Source organism: Scyliorhinus canicula, chromosome 6, assembly GCF_902713615.1.
Source record: "Scyliorhinus canicula chromosome 6, sScyCan1.1, whole genome shotgun sequence".
NCBI lineage: Eukaryota > Metazoa > Chordata > Chondrichthyes > Carcharhiniformes > Scyliorhinidae > Scyliorhinus > Scyliorhinus canicula.
In genome coordinates, this window is record NC_052151.1 from 24234135 (window position 1) to 24247386 (window position 13252).

A 13252-nucleotide genomic window follows, 5' to 3' on the forward strand; every position below is an offset into this window, starting at 1 on the left:
CAGTCGATCTCTCTTTCTATTCCAATTGTTAGTAATACTAGCCGATTGCCTAAGGCATTACATATGGGAAGCTGAAGTGTGCTGCTTTGAGGAGAAAGGAAGATAGATATCATAGGATAAGCTTAGCAGCTGAGTGATTATAGTAAAAGACTAGCAATCTAAAGGAAATGAGGCGGTATTTTCCCACCAACCCAACGTGTGTTTTTCAGCGATGGAACAGGACTGGTCCCACCATTGATTTGATTTGATTTGATTTATTATTGTCACATGTATTAGAATACAGTGAAAAGTATTGTTTCTTGCATGCTTTGCAGACAGCGCATGTCGTGCATAGGGAAGGAAGGAGGGAATGCAGAATGTAATGTTACAGTCATAACTAGGGTGTAGAGAAAAGAATCAACTTAATACGAGTTAGGTCCATTCGAAAGTCTGATGGCAGTGGGGAAGAAGCTGTTCTTGTGTCGGTTGGTACGTGACCTCAAACGTTTGTATCTTTTTCCTGACAGAAGAAGGTGGAAGAGAGTACGTCCGGGGTGCGTGGGGTCCTTAATTATGCAGCAGGAATTGCAGACAGAGTCAATGGATGGGAGGCTGGTTTGCGTGATGGATTGGGCTACATTCATGACGGTTTGTAGTTTTCTGCGGTCTGTGGCAGAGCAGGATCCATACCAAGCTGTGATACAACCAGAAAGAATGCTTTCCATGGTGCATCTGTAAACGTTGCTGAGAGTCGTAGCTGACATTTCCTTAGTCTTCTGAGAAAGTAGAGTTGTTGGTGGGCTTTCTTAACTATAGTGTCGGCACGGGGAGACCAGGACAGGTTGTTGGTGATCTGGACACCTAAAAACGTGAAGCTCTCGACACTTTCTACTTTGTCCCCATTGACAACAGAGTTTCCCATCGACAGAACTCCTCGTCGCCGGGAAAACCGTGCCCCGCCGTGGGACCTGAATTTCCCGCCGGCGTGGACAGCCGGTAAACCCCGTCCAGTGGATTAAATTCCCACCGTGGCAGATTCGCAGGATCATCTAGTATGCAACAAGGCCACTCTGTCCATTATCCTTGTGCTGACTCTTCGGAGGAACAATTCCATTTATCCAACTCACCCTTCAAGGCAGTCCGATTACATTTTCCATATGACTAGTAAATCTGCTTCCACCACCCTTTCAGGGTTCCAGATCAGAACGACGAACTGAACAGTAAATACTAACCTCCACCCCCCCCCCCCCCCCCCCCTGCACCCCCCCCTGCCCCCCCCCCCCCCCCCCATTGCCCATCCCACGCCACCCTCCCATCTTCCATTTGGTCCTTTTATCAATCATTTAAAATCCCTGTCCTCTGATTGTGAAATTAAAGTCAACGGAACTGGCCATTTCTGGGCTATAATCAGAAAAACTGACCACAGGAGCTGCTGGATTGTTAAGAAAGCCCAACGGGTTCAGTAATGCTCTCCAGGAAAAGGGACCTGCCATCCCTTTTCCAGTCAGCCCAATCTGCAGAGGAAGTGCCAGAATATGCCTTTAATGAGTGATTCCTTCTAAAGTCACACAGTACTCAAAACAGGACAAAATTACTTGGATGAAATGTATTCAGATAGAAATTTGGACAGTTGAATTCACTTCTCAAGTATAAAACAGGCACAAAGCACAGTGAGTCAAACCATGTCCAATTTGTGTGGCACAGCAGTGCAGTGGTTAGCACTGTTGCTTCACAGCACCAGGGTTCCGGGTTCGATTCCTGGCTTGGGTCACTGTCTGTGCGGAGTTGGCGCTTTCTCTCCGTGTCTGCATGGGTTTCCTCCAGGTGCTCCGGTTTGCTCCCACAAGTCCTGAAAGACATGCTTGTTAGGTGAATTGGACATTCTGAATTCTTCCTCTGTGTACCCGCACAGGCGCCAGTGGCAACTGGGGGATTTTCACAGTAACTTAATTGCAGTGTTAATGTAAGTCTACTTGTGACAATCAAGATTATTATTATTATTAAGGCATTGATGATGCCACTTCAAAGCTGTGGGGTCCTTTCTTTCGGCATCCCACATGGAATGCTCCATAAATATGAAAAATTAGGTGAGGAATGCCTGCTGAAGGATTCCACCAACATTTCTCAAAGATGAAAAGGGCAGTTGTGGTGACAAAAAGATTTTTCCAAAAACCCTGCGCCAACAAATTTCAGCTAGCTGGGGGGAACGAGCTACGGTACCTGCAGCTCAAAAACTTCCTACGAAAGGAGACAAGGACGTACCCACAACCGCCACGACAGACACTACTGGAAGACCTACTGGACGCAAGTATCCTAGAGAAAGGGAACTGTAGTGACATGTATGACCGACTGGTAGATAGGGACGACACCGTACTGGACGCAACAAGGAGGAAATGGGAGGACGACCTGGGGATGGAGATAGGGTGGGGACTCTGGAGCGAAGCACTGCATAGGGTCAACTCCACCTCCACGTGCGCAAGGCTCAGCCTGACGCAACTAAAAGTGGTACATAGAGCCCACTTAACAAGAACCCGTATGAGTAGGTTCTTCCCGGAGGTGGAAGACAGATGTGAACGGTGCCAAAGAGGCCCGGCCAACCACGCCCACATGTTCTGGTCTTGCCCCAGACTCGTGGAGTACTGGACAGCCTTCTTCGAGGTAATGTCCAAAGTGGTGGGAGTAAGGGTGGAGCCATGCCCGATAGTGGCGGTCTTCGGGGTTTCAGAACAGCCAGATCTATTCCTGGGGAGGAGGGCGGATGCCCTTGCCTTTGCCTCCCTGATCGCCCGCCGTAGAATCCTGTTTGGCTGGCGGTCAGCAGCACCGCCCAGAGCTGCGGACTGGCTGTCCGACCTCTCGGAATCTCTCCAAATGGAGAAAATCAAATTTGCCATCCGAGGGTCGGACGACGGCTTCCACAGAACGTGGGAGCCATTCATGCAACTGTTCCGGGACCTATTTGTGGCCAATGTACAAGAGGAAGAATAGTCGGGGGAAGGTAGCGGGAGGGGGGGGGGCAACAGGTTCGTTACGGGGGTTCGATGGCTAGCTAAGGCCCAAAACCAAGCTAAATAAACATGTTGAGGGGGGGGGGGGCGCAGTTACTACTACGAAGATGCTTACCTGTAAATATGTATGTTAATTTTTGCGTGTTTGTTTTTGTTTGTTTTTTTTTTTGTTTCTCTCTCCTAACAATTTGTAATTTGTTCAATATAAAATACGAAAACTGAATAAAAACATTTATAAAAAAAAAAAAAAAACCCTGCGCCAAGAATGGGGTTGAGGCCGAAGGACCCACTCCTGTCGTTCCTCCAACTCTTAGTTGGAGCACCTGTTGCCTCCAGAGTTCTGTTGCTGCGTGAGCGGCCAAGTCTAAATAGGTCCAGACCAAAATCGGCACCCACGTGGCAATTTGGAGAGCGGCGACATCAGGTTTTTTGCAGCCAAGTGGTTTTTCTACAGGACAGGCACGAAGTTCCGGGAAGGACAAAGCTGAGGCACCACAGCACCACCACAGGGAGGGAGGAGTAAATTACAGCACGCCAAGTTTACATAGGTAGTTTCAGTTATAAAGGCAAAAACAAGAATCTATTGTGGTAAAATTTTACCTCGACACATCCCAAGTTGCCAATTTAAAAACTTGAAGTTTAGCCAACATTGTAATGTAAGAAATGCGGCAACCAATTTGCCCCGCAGAAAATCCTCACAAGCAGTAATGATATAACAACTGTATAATCTGTTTCTTGGCACTATTAGTTGAGAAATAAACAATGTTGGATTGAGACAAGCCCACCACCTTCTGACTCTGAGGCAAGAGCGCTTCCTGGTGAATCGAAGCTGACGATCCTTTAAAACAGAGATGAGGAGGAATTTCTTCAGCCAGAGGCTGGCGAATCTGTGGAACTGTTTACCGCAGAAGGCTGTGGAGGCCAAACCACTGAGTGACTTTAAGACAGAGATAGATAGGTTCTTGATTAATAACAGGATCAGGGGTCAGAGGAAGAAGGCAGGAGAATGGGATGAGAAAAATATCAGCCCTAATTGAATGGCAGAGCAGACTTGATGGGCCGAGTGGCCCAATTCTGCTCCTATGTTCTATGGTCTTATGGACACATGAAGAGACTGGTCAGTGAGACCAGATATAGAGAACATGACTGATTCTTCGGCACTGATGTCCAGGGAGGCTGAGTCCAACTCTGATTGGGCCCATCTGTTTCAAGTGAGAACACCATTGATTTACGTTGAAAACCAGTGTGCAAAACTCCCTGCAAAATGCTCTGGGATTATGAAAACTGGCTTCAATGTGGCCATTGGATCTACTCACTTCTCCCTCCCGTGCCAAGTCTCACCCCCCCCCCCCCCCCCCCCCCCCCCACTGGCACTCCACTCCAGCAGAGATCTGCTCACTCAGCACAGGCCCTTGACCCAACCTGGAGCCATCCTGATTCTGCGCATGGTTTGTCACGTCAAATACCTGCCATGAAATATCTGTCTGCCGATAAAGCCAGGGTTCGGCTTGAGCTAGTTTCAAGTTGAATTATTAATTTCAACGTTGAATTATTCATGGACCAACATTTGAGGGAGCCAGGGCTCTGTGTGTTTAACACGGTAACGCTCCCTTGCAGATATGAAAACTGCTTTTCAAGGCCCGCTGGCAAAATGTTGCTGAGTTATGTAACCACGTGAAAATGGGTCCAAAATAGAAAAATTTCCAGTCCCTTCAGGCTTTTAAAACCACGTGACCTATCATTGTGAACAGCTTTGCAGAATACACCTGCAAAAGATATATCTGGTGAGGGAAAATCTAACTCTCTTGTCGGAGGATGTAATGAATAATCACCAATAATAAAATTAAAATTAAAAGAAGGACTTGCACTTTCATAACTTCAGGATAGCGCAAAATGCTTTGCAACCAATTAAGCATAGTTTTATAATACACTCAATAATTAGTTAATTCAGTCCAGCTAATATTCAGTTACAGATAACAAGCACTCAAGCCCCTATTCACCAAGCCAAACAGAATTTGATCACTGTTTTCTTATACTGAGACATAGCCATGTCCTGTCCAACATTATTTTCAAAGAAGTGCCTTAACTCTCAGAAGTGCTTCAAATGATGAGTTACTTTGAAGCGTGAGGATTCTTGTTGCCTTGACAAACATGACAGTAATTTTCCATCTATTAGAGTACCGGGCACAGGAATGGCATTAGTAGTTGTAGCGTTTACCAAGCTGAAAATGATAACGCCTTAAGGAACAGGAGCAGGAATAGGTCATCTGGCGCCTCGAGCCGCCTCTGCCATTCAAAACAATGGCCGATCTTTGAGCTCAATTCTACTTTCATAGGAACATAGGAGTAAGCCATTCAACCCAATGAACCTGCTCCGCCATTCAAACGGATTATAGCGATTCGTCTACCTCAATATGCCAACCCCGTGCCTTTTGATGTCATTAGAATCCAGAATCTCGTGATTTCTATCTTGAACATATTCAATGACTCAGCTTCCACCACCCTCTGGGGTAGAGAATTCCAAAGATTCGCCACCCTTTGAGTGAATAAATTCTTCCTCAACTCGGTCCTAAATGGCGTGCCCTTATTCAGAGACGGTGTCCCCTGGCTCCAGACGCACCAGCCAGGGGAAGGTCTGATCCACATCTACCCTGTCACACTGTAAGAATTTTGTAAGTTTCAATTAGGTCGTCTTTCATTCTTGGAAATTCTGGAGAATACAGCCCCAGTTTTCTCAATCTCTTTTCATAAGACGAGCCGCCAGCCCAAGGATTAGTCTGATTAGGCGTGAACCTCTGTTGTGTGACATTATAGGAGTGTTCAGAATACAATGGCTTAATGTCATATCATAATTAACCACTAGATGGAGCTGGATGCAGAACTATATAAAGCACTGACTCAAAAGTTTCTGAGAGAGGGTTGGAGGAGAGCTAGAGAGAGCAGTGATAGAGAAGATAGTGCAGTTAGAGATAGAGTGTAAAGACTAGTGTAGTTGAGTGTAGATTGTAGATTACTAGATGATTCACAGAATCACATTTACAATGCAGAAGGCGGCCATTCGGCTCATAGAGTCCGCACCGGCCCTTGCAAAGAGCACCCTGCCTAAGCTCACACCCCCACCCTATTCCCGTAACCCAATCCAACTTTTTGGACACTAAGGGCAAATTTAGCATGGCCAATCCACCTAACCTGCACATCTTTGTACTGTGGGAGGAAAGCGGAGGAAACCCACGCAGAAACGGGGAGAACGTCCAGACTCTGCACAGACAGTAACCCAAGCCGGGAATCGAACCTGGAACCCTGGAGAGCAACTGTGCTAACCACTGTGCTACCGTGCCCCCTTCTTGTTTACTATAGGAGTAAATGGTCGAGCTTTAATTAAGCAGTGTAAGTAAATGTTAGCTTTGTTGATGAACTTAGCTTTTGTGAACTCTGGGGTCTTTGTGAACACTACAACATCCATCCTGAGAACAAGAATCATAAAGAACACTACAGTTGAACTCCCTCCAAAGCAAGTACATCCTTTGTTTTAGAAGGAAATCCAAACTGTACACAATACTCCAGGTGAGGTTTTACCAAGGCTCTATACAAATGCAGCAAGACATCTTTACTCCCGTATTCAAATCCCCTTTGCAATGAAGGCCAAAACACCATTTGTCTTCCTAATTGCTTGCTGCATCTGTACGCTAGCGTTTAGTGACTCATGAACAAGGACACCCAGGTCTCTTTGAACACTTCCCAACCACTCACCTTTTAAGAAATACTCTGGGTGCAATCTATCAGCCGCAAACCACTGGAATTGGGATGGGACGCGGCCTGTGGATCCCAGGAGAGGCATCTTCCAGGATCACCAATGGTCGTTACGCCTCGCGAGATGTAACGAGATGTCGCGAGGCGTCACAATCTGGATCCTGCCACAATGGGTTGGACCCAGACATGTAGAGTTAACTGAGTTTAAAAGCTCACTTAACTCTGCCAATGCCAGATGGAACCGACTCCTGGGGTCTACTGGCCTCGCCGAGGAGACCCCAGCCAGGCGCCGTTTCGCACTGGTCCCCTCAAACGGGGACCGGGGGAACGGCACTTGGCGGAGTCTCCCAGGCAATTGGAGGTGCCCCGGTTGCTGGCACATGGGCAGGTGGCATCCTCGCACTGTTGATGCCAGCTGGGCATCTTGGCACTGCCAGAGTGGCACCTCAGCAGTGCCACATGTGCCACTCCGGCACTATTAGAGTGCCCAGGTGGCACTGCCATGCTGGCAGGGACCCTGCCAGTGTGCCATGTTGGCAGTGCCAAGGTGCCTAGGTCACATTCCACCCATGTGGGGGGTTGGGCTCTGGGAGGCCCTGCCCTTATGAGGTGGGGTGCAGAGGGGTTCAAGGACCCCTTTTTATGTGAGTTGGGACATTGTGGGGACCCAGGGGTCGCTTCGGGGGCCGAGACATCAATGGACATTTTTGAATGATCCGTCCTTTTCCTGCCTGAGGAGCTCCTCTCAGTACAGGAAATGATGCTAAGGGCAGCCTGGGGGGCGTTCATTCCAGCCAGGCCCCGAAAACACAACAGAGTGCCATTAGATAGCAGGGTCGCTGCCGGCACTGCAAGTGCCAGGAACGACCCCTCTAACCCCGCCCAGAGCAGGTTCATTTTTTTTTTGGTTGGATCGCGCCCTCTGTCTTTCTGTTTTTCCATCAAAGTGGATAACTTTGCACTCATTCACATTCCATTCTATCTGCCATGTTCTTGTCTATTCACTTAGCCTGTCCAGGTCCCCTTGGTGCCTCCTTGCATTCTCCTCACAACGGACATTCTCACCGAGTTTGGAGTGATCAACAAATTTGGAAACATAACATTTGGCCCCCGCATCCAAACCATTAATATAGATTATGGCCCTCAACACCGATCCTTCCGGCACATCACTCATCACAGCCTGCCTTCCTGAGAATGACTGTTTATTCCTACTCTGTTTTCTGTCTGTTAACCATATCTCCATCCCTACTAGTACATTATCCCCTCTCCTATGTGCTCTAATATAGTTTTCTAATCTCCTATTTGGGACCATATCAAAAACCCACTTATAACATACCTACACATCTCTATTATCTATGCTGCAAGTAACAGCCTCAAAAAAGTCCAAAAGGTTTGTCAAACATTATTTTCCTTTCACAAATCCATGTTGACTCTGCACAATTATATTATTTTCCAAGTGTCTAGTTATTAGATCCTTTATTGCTGATGCTGACATTTTCTCTACAACTGACCTCAGCTATCATGTCTGTAATTCTTTGTTTTCTCTCTCCCTACTAAAACAGTAACTTTTGCAATTTTCTAGCCTGCTGGAACCTTTCCAGAATCTATAGAATTTTGAAAGACATCCACCAATACATCCACTATCTCAATCACCAACTCCTGCAACACACTGACATGCAGTTGTCTGACCCGGCCACTCGTCATCGCCCTTTATTACCTGAGCCCCCAAAATCCACCAAATTCAGCCTTAAAACAGGTTTACAAGAATGGTTCCAGGGATGAGAAGCTTCAGTGATGAGGATGGATTGGAGAGGCGAGGACTGTTCTCCTTGGAGAGAAGAAGGCGAAGAGGAGATTTTATGGAGATGTTCATAATCATGAGGTATCTGGGCAGAGTAGATAGGGAGAAACTGTGACAGCTTGTAAAAGGTCCAAGAACGAGAGAGCACAGATTTGAAATGATTTGCAAAAGAAGCAAATGTGATGTGATTTTTCACACAGCGAGTGATTCGGGTCTGGAATGCACTGCCTCGAAGTGTGGTGGAGGCAGGTTGAAAAAATGAAATGAAAATCGCTTATTGTCACGAGTAGGCTTCAATGAAGTTACTGTGAAAAGCCCCTAGTCGCCACATTCCGGCGCCTGTCCGGGGAGGCTGGTACGGGAATCGAACCGTGCTGCTGGCCTGCTTGGTCTGCTTTAAAAGCCAGTGATTTAGCCCAGTGAGCTAAACCAGCCATTCAAGAGGGTGTTAGATGATTATTCGAATAGAAACAAATGTGCAGAGAAAAGGCAGGGGAACGGTACTAAGTCATTATGCTCATTTGGCATTTCTCCATATTATCATAGAATCATAGAATTTACAGTGCAGAAGGAGGCCATTCGGCCCACCAGATCTTGGAAAGAGCTCCCTATTTAAGGCCACACCTCCACCCTAACCCTGTAACCGCACTTAACTTGATTGGACACCAAGGGCAACTTAGCATGACCAATCCACCTAACCTGCACTGTGGGAGGAAACTGGAGCACCCAGAGGAAACCCACGCAGACAGGGGGAGAACGTGCAGACTCCACACAGCTCCAGCTCGCCTCCTTCTCACTTAGCCCTTTCCAGACCAACAAACTTTGATACATTATTCTTTACATCCAAGTCATCATTGCAGATTTTAAATCGCCGAGACCCCGGGATATTTTTGGCACCCCACTCGTCACAGCCAGCCAGCTTGAAAATTGTTTTCTGTTCTTCAATCAATCCTCTATCCATGCTAATATATCATTCCTAACCCCGTGAGTCCTAACCTTGTCTGATAACTTTAATCGGGAACCTTGTTGAATGTCTGCTGAAAATCCAAGTGTAGCACATCTGCTGGTTCCCCTTTCTCCTGCTATACATTCTCAAAAAGCTTGGTAACTTTCCAAACATGATTTTCCTTTAGTAAAACCATGTTGACTCTGCCTAACCATGCTATGATTTTCTGAGTACCCTGTTACCGCTTTCTTATCAATGGACTGCAGCATGTTCCCGTCGACTCATGTCAGGCCAACTGGTTTTTAGTTGCCTGTTTTCTCGCCCCCTTCTTTCTTGAATGGTCGTGTTGCAGTTACTACTTTCCAATCCACTGGGACCATCTCAAAACCTAGGAAACTTTGGAAGATCACAACCAACGCATCCATTATCCCTGGTGTCACCTCTTTCAGAACACGAGGGGTATTAATCCCTGCACCCGAGGAACTGTCAGATTTTATTCCTGTTAATTCCTCCAGCACTTATCCGCAATCTTCCCGGAAAAGTCAGTGTCAGATTTTCTTCACACCACTGACAGCAGCAGTTCAAGAAGGTCAACGACTGAACCCCTTCCACTGGGAAAGAAGGGATGGACGGTAAATGGCAGCGATACCCGCCAACAGGGAATGAATCACAGAATTGTCACGGCGCAGAAGGAGGCCATTTGGCCCATCGTGTCTGTACCTGCTCTCCAAATGAGCATCATGGTTTTGTGCCTTTCCCCTGTACCCCTGCATATTGTTTCTATTCAAATGATCATCAAATAATCAAGTGTTGGCAAATGGAATTAGGACGATAGGTCAGGGGTTTTTCACGTGTCAGTACAGACTTGATGGGCCGAAGGGCCTCTTCCGCATGGCGCAAGTGTGTGAGAAGAAATTCCTCCTCATCTCAGTCTCAAATGGGCACCCCTTTATTCTAAAACTATGGCCTCTGCACCTCCTCTCCCATGAGGGGGAACATCCTCTCAGCATTTACCCTGTCAGCCCCTGAATGTTTCAATGAGATCACCTCTCATTCTTCTAAATTCCAATGAGTAAAATCTCAACCTGTTTAACCTTTGCCCACAAAACAATCCCTCCATACCGGGGATTGCCTGAGTGAACCTTCTCTGGCCCATCTCCAATTAAATAATATCTCTCCTTTAATAAGGGGACCAAAACTGCTCAGTGTCCTCCAGATGTGGTCTCACCAGTACCCTGTACAGTTGCAGCAAGACTTCCCGACTCTGATACTCCAACCCCGGTGGAATAAGGACCAACATTCCATTGACCTTCCTGTTTACCGGCCACACCTGTGTGCGAGCTTTCTGTGTTTCGTACACAAGAACCCCCAAATCCCTTTGCGTTGCAGCTTTCTGCAGTTTTTCTCCATTTAAGTAATATTCTGTTCTTTTGTTCCCCCTTCCAAAATGAACAACTTCACATTTTCCCAAATTATACTTCATTTGGCAACTTTTCTCTCACCTACTTAACCCACCACTATCTCTTTGCAAACTGTTTGTATCCCTCTCGCAACTTGCCTTTCCCCTTATTTTTGTGTCGTCTGTAAATGTGGCTGCAGTACATTCCTTTCCTTCCTCCAAGTCATTAACATATATTGTAAACAGTTGTGATCCCATTGCTGAGGTTGGTTATACCCGGAGACCTCAGATTTGAGCTCCTTCCGAGAATATACCAGGGGTACCTCAGGATTACAGAGTGTCCTGCCGTGAAATTCAGTCTGATGACGAGGGATCTCCAAACCAGTGGAGGGAATGATCTTGACCCGCATTACCTGTGTAATTCATCTCCAGGAGCAATGAGAACCACCAGTGGTATCCTAATTTCCGTCCATACTGTGGGAATATCTCGGAATGGATTTCCTTGTGCTCGAAAGGAAGATATGCCTTGTAGCTTTTGACTATTACTGTGGATAGATGGAGGTTAAGTTACTTCATGGTCCCACGTCAGAAGCTATCATTAAGTTATGAAAATAAATTTTCCCTTAGATGACATTCCAAACCCGTGATAATGGCCCACAGCTTGGCACCCAACATTCTGAGTACTTCGCAGAAACCTACGGATTTCTTCACATTACTCGCTCACCCAGATACTACAAGCTAATGGGTAGGATGAAATAGGAGTAAGGATGGTAAAGCCTTTGTTGATTAAAAAGTACAATGTCTATAAGACTATAAGAATAAAGAAAAGTACAGCACAGGAACAGGCCCTTCGGCCCTCCAAGCCTGCGCCGACCATGCTGTCAGTCTAAACTAAAATCTTCTACACTTCCAGGGTCCATATCCCTCTATTCCTAATCCTATTCATGTTTAGCACAGGGCTAAATCGCTGGCTTTGAAAGCAGACCAAGCAGGCCAGCTGCACGGTTCGATTCCCGTACCAGCCTCCCCGAACAGGTGCCGGAATATGGCAACTAGGGGCTTTTCACAGTAACTTCATTTGAAGGCTACTCGTGACAATAAGCGATTTTCATTTGTCAAGATGCCCCTTAAACGTCATTATCGTCCCTGCTTTCACCACCTCCTCCGGCAGCGGGTTCCAGGCACCCACTACTCTCTGTGTAAAAAACTTGCCTCATACATCTCGTCCAAACCTTGCCCCTTGCACCTTAAACCTATGCCCCCGAGTAATTGGCCCCACTACCCTGGGAAAAAGTCTCTGACTATCCACCCTGTCTATGCCCCTCATAATTTTGTATAAGATGTAGGAGTAGAAGTACGCCATTTAGCCCATTGCGTCTGCTCCGCCAATGAGATCATGATTGATCTGTTGTAATAATCCTCAGTTCCACTTTCCTGCCTTATCCCTTGGCCCCTCAAGTTCTTTACTGATTAAAAATATCTCTGTGTCAGCCTAGATAATTCTTAATAACGCAGCGTCTACAGCTCTCTGTGGTAAAGAACTCCACAGATTGACTACCCACTGAGAGAAGAAATTTCACCTCATCTCTGTCTTAACTGGGTGACACCTTACTCAGAGATATTGCCACCCGGTCCTAGATTCTCCCCCAAGGGGAAACAACCTCTCAGTATCTACTGTGTCAAGCCCCCTAAGAATCCTTTATGTCTCAATAAGGTTGACTCTCAATCTTCTAAACTCCAAGAGTACAGGCCCAAGCTACTCCACCTTTCCCCATAAGAAAATCCCTCCATCCCTAGGATCCATCTCATGAACGTTCTCTGGACTGCTGAGCTACTCTTCCACACCACCCCCTCCCCTCAATGGTCTGGCCCTGTCTGAACCTCTAATGGCGAAGATGATGTCGCACTCTACCAGTTTCCCAGAAGACTCGGAAGATGATCTGAACAGCGAGCTGATATTCTCTGAGGATTCACATATACGTGACCTACTTCAAGGAGAATGTGGAGAACTGAAATCCTCTGAGGGAGCTGTAAACAAGGTCATTTACAGGAGTCGAGGAGTCTGGTGAAAGCACCACAATGGTTATTTCTGTGGACGAGGGATGAAGGCAGAAACTTCAGGCAGAGATGCAGAATTTTGTATTCAATATAGTTAGAGGCATGGGGGATGGGGGTGACGTTGTGTAAAAGGGTTAATGGTAAGTATATAAATAGACAGTCTACAGCATCCGTGGTGCAAGGTCATATGATAACACGGCCTGCTGAGAGGTAGTTCTATGTGAAGCCTTGTGCTGAGCCATAACAAGTATATTGTTCAAAGAATGTTCAAATAAAAGTTAACAGCCTTCCTTCCAGCAGTCTCTATCGAT

The 13252-nt window shown here is 46.6% G+C and overlaps 1 protein-coding gene across 1 annotated transcript in view; it reads right to left on the bottom strand.

The window, feature by feature from the left end:
• LOC119967040 (leucine-rich repeat and fibronectin type-III domain-containing protein 2) overlaps positions 1 to 11592 on the bottom strand; it is a 145817-nt gene extending 134225 nt beyond the window's left edge. The window contains exon 1 of the mRNA XM_038799052.1: positions 11297 to 11592. The gene's annotated coding sequence lies outside the window, so the exon portion shown is untranslated. The remainder of the gene's footprint in view (positions 1 to 11296) is intronic.
• Positions 11593 to 13252: the final 1660 nt, after the last annotated feature.